Source organism: Adiantum capillus-veneris, chromosome 2 (assembly GCF_014529385.1).
Source record: "Adiantum capillus-veneris isolate H3 chromosome 2, ASM1452938v2, whole genome shotgun sequence".
In the NCBI taxonomy this organism is placed as follows: Eukaryota; Viridiplantae; Streptophyta; class Polypodiopsida; order Polypodiales; family Pteridaceae; genus Adiantum; species Adiantum capillus-veneris.
Genome location: NC_140932.1, coordinates 86,635,835 through 86,639,518, shown reverse-complemented (window position 1 = coordinate 86,639,518; position 3,684 = coordinate 86,635,835). Strand labels below are relative to the sequence as shown.

The 3,684-nt window shown below is 42.5% G+C and overlaps 1 pseudogene; it reads right to left on the bottom strand.

The window, feature by feature from the left end:
• Positions 1-353: 353 nt before the first annotated feature.
• LOC147463123 (uncharacterized) lies at positions 354-1,643 on the bottom strand (annotated as a pseudogene).
• Positions 1,644-3,684: the final 2,041 nt, after the last annotated feature.

Genomic DNA, 3,684 nt, shown 5'->3' with positions numbered 1-3,684 from the left:
GTGCCACCTTCCCAAAAAGGTAATTCAATGTTTCTTTGCTGACCCTTTAGATGTCGCTTGAACATGCTATCATTGTAAGCACTTAGGAGATAGCATCGAACAAAGACCCCTCCTTCGATTGGAGATCTTCTTGAGGCTTATGGACCGTGCCATGCACTCGCAAACATGCAACCAAGTTTGCACTATGGACTCATCATTGCAAAATTTGGGCTCCTTAGCAATCCATAAATGTCTAAGAACACAACCATGCACAATAGAGAGCCATTTCCTTGGATATGGCCATTGAATCCTGCAATTGTTGACAGGGGGCAAGATATTTAGTTCATGGTCCACGTTAATATAGTGCAGTTTTATCATAGTTTAAAACCTTGAGACATTTTCATACACTTTAGAAGCACGGCAATAAAATTTGCAAGCTTTGGAAGCTTTGATAAATTACAACAAAACTTTGAAAAATCATAGAAGCTGTGAAACATGAAAGGCTCAAAAATACTTCCCCCCCCCCAGACTCCTTCAAAAAATCACTCATAGTCATACGCATTGCTGCTAGTATGTTGAGCCTCTCCTTCTCCAAGGCAATATTCTGGCTAGCGGTCTCCTTGAGATGCTCCAAGAGAAGTTTCCCTGTATCGGCCATCTCAGCCAAGGACTCCTTGTACTTCGGAGCAACTTTACGGCTTGAGGAAAGGGTGGGTTGGGTCTTCTCTTGATGTGGGGAGGGGTTTTCTTCTAAGGTGTCACCAATTTTTGGGGTAACATCCTCCATTGTTGATGAAGAAGCCTGGCTAACTGGAGTAACAGTGGCTCTGACGTGTAGTAGTCATCCACTATGTTGAACCATTTGCATATATGCCTCCTATCATTACCAAAAACTGAGTTATGGGCTTTGTCCTGACGGTATTGTTGCAATACTGCTTGCCACTTTTTGCGGCAGCTTTCACTATCATGATCAAAGTCAAGGTAAGTGGCGGCTAGTTTACTAGCTATTTTTGCCCACAAATTAATCCCTTGCTTCCCGAGATTATTGAACTCCCCTTATTTATGCCCCCCGGATATGAATGAGTTGGTCCACCCACCAATCTTTCCACTTGGTTTTCTTGTTGTCGTCATCGTCATCATCTCCCAAGTCGATGGTGCTCTTCTTCTTCAAGGCTTTGGGCTTCTTTGTTGCGGTTTGGTATTGTAGCACAACTTCCTCATTGGTGGCTTCTTTACCTTTGTCGATTTGGCACGGCTTGCCTTGGGTTGAGAAGCTCGCATGGGATTAGGGGTAGGGTTGGGTGATGGAGTTGATGCCACATGATGGGGGGGGCATCCATATTGGAGTTAGGACTAGTGGCACTCAAAGGGGGTGAGGGATGAGAAGGGTGTGTAGCCATAGGAGAATGTGGGCTATGAGCATTTAGAGAAGGAGAGCGATGAGGTGGTGGAATTTGCGAGCCATAATTCGGGGGTCTAAACATGAAGGGCGAATTAGGTGAGATGGATGGAGAGTTCAACATGACTTGGTAGCCATGAGGTGGCATGTGGAAAGAAGGGTGGGGGTAGGGATAGAAAGTAGATTGAGAGAAAGGAGGTTGGGAAAGAATAGGGTCGTCATCTTCCCGTTGGGAGTCGAAAAATTGATTTGGATTGGAGTCCATGGTACCTACACTGCAAAAAAATATATTATTAAATATGTGAACACAAAGTTTCAATCAATGCATAAAAGTGTGAATCGCATAAGTCAATGCAACCTTGATGAGTGAATTTGCACCACCATTGTCTGCTTGACGCTTCAACCCTACAAGAACACCATAAAATAAAATGTTGGTACACCATAGAGCATATCAAACAAGCTTAATATAAAAACACACCATGTCAATTAAGCTTAAAATTTAAGATAACCCACTATGCTTGAAGAGCCCTCAAGTGTAAAAGAGCATGGCCTTGATCTTGCTTGAAGAGCCCCTCAAATGTAAAAGAGCATGGCCTTGATCTCTGTGTTGATGTGACAGAGCTCACAATAGATGGCAATGACCCATTTTATAAAGGGGGGGGGGGGGGGGGGGGGGGGCTTTTGTTAATATTGCACTGTGAGAGCCGGGTTTTTTTTTTTTTGTGAGGGGGGGAGGGGGGGTGGAGAAGGTTTGTTTATTTTGGGAAAGGCATTTGGCAAAGAAACATTGAGGGCTGGCGGGTCCAGGAGCCTACGTGGAGGGTGGAAGAGCATTGGGCAGGGGTGGGGGGTTCGGAAGATAAGGCTCCGTTTTGTTCCATGCGCTGGCAGGGAAAATGCACTATTGCCGCCGCCCACTGTGAACACGCCTGTTGACGTGCCACGGGCTGATTGGCTGCAGGTGAACGTACGAAAGCTTCCGCCGTTTAGTCTGAACCCAACCTTAAACATCTTCAAAAGGCCAAAATGACCTATGAGACCAAACTTATACAATCCTTGTGGATCTAATACAATATATATGTGTATGTGTTTATGTATATATATGTATAAATATGTGTGTGTGTGTGTGTGTGTGTGTATATATATATATATATATATATAGAGAGAGAGAGAGAGAGAGAGAGGGGGGGGGGGAGATAAAGAGTATGGAAAAGAAGATAGAAAGAGAGAGTAGGGGGAAAATAAAGGTAGATAGAGAGATATGGACAGAGAGAGGGATTGAAGAGACAAGAAATTGATACTAATAAATTCCTCAACCACCATGGCTTTCTCCAAGATTTACTTGATGATAGGGTAACATATAGAGATAGCTTCATTGATAGCTTTGGGTGTGTCGATTGTCTATAAACATAGCTTAGAGTGTCACCTAAAATATATTTGGATAGGCACTAATCTCTAAAAAGATCTACCAACAATGGCTTCCTCTTTGTCATGTAAGGTGAGTTTGGTCTTGAGTATTGTTCGGTGAACCTTTGTTGCTTGATTGCCCTGTAAGATTTGATATGGTCAATCATGTAGATTGTGGAGGTTGTAGTAACAGTGAGATACTTGCCATCATTTCCACTACGGATGGTGACATTTAGACTCAGGTGAAAGATGCACACTGTCGTGAGGGTAGGAGTGCATGAAAAATTCATGTTGGACACATCTTCTTCACAAGTGCGGGGTGAGAGGTATGAAAGAAATATTGCAAGTAGCCCAATGTGTACATGTGGTGACTTTGCAAAACGAGTGGCACAAATCAAACCCTACATTGTCTGCAAGCATATTTACTTCTTCTTCCTTCACTACTTTGGCTTGGACCTAAACCACAATATCTTGAGTTATCAAAGCAAGCTAACAAATGAGGATCTACTTCGTGTGTTCAACTATCATCGTACAACATAAAAAAGCATTGTAATTAAATTAGTTCACCCACATCCCTTAAGTACCCATATGTAATTGTATGTCACAAACTGCAACAGCTGATTTAATATTGTAATTCTTTTTTTTGGAATTCATGATATGAGATGGTGGCTTGTGTCTTTTTGTCCTTCTCCTATGTTCGAAGCATAATTTTTTCCAATGCACATGTTACTTTGAATGTTCTATTGGATTGTGAAATAACAAAAAAAGCTTCCTCCAAAAAGCTCTCTCCACCTAGGCTCGAAAAGCTTTTTCCCTGCAAACACTATACCAGTGAAAGGCTTAGAAAAATATCCTCCAAAATCTCTCTCCATTCCCATCCCCAGCGAGCTCGTAAATTG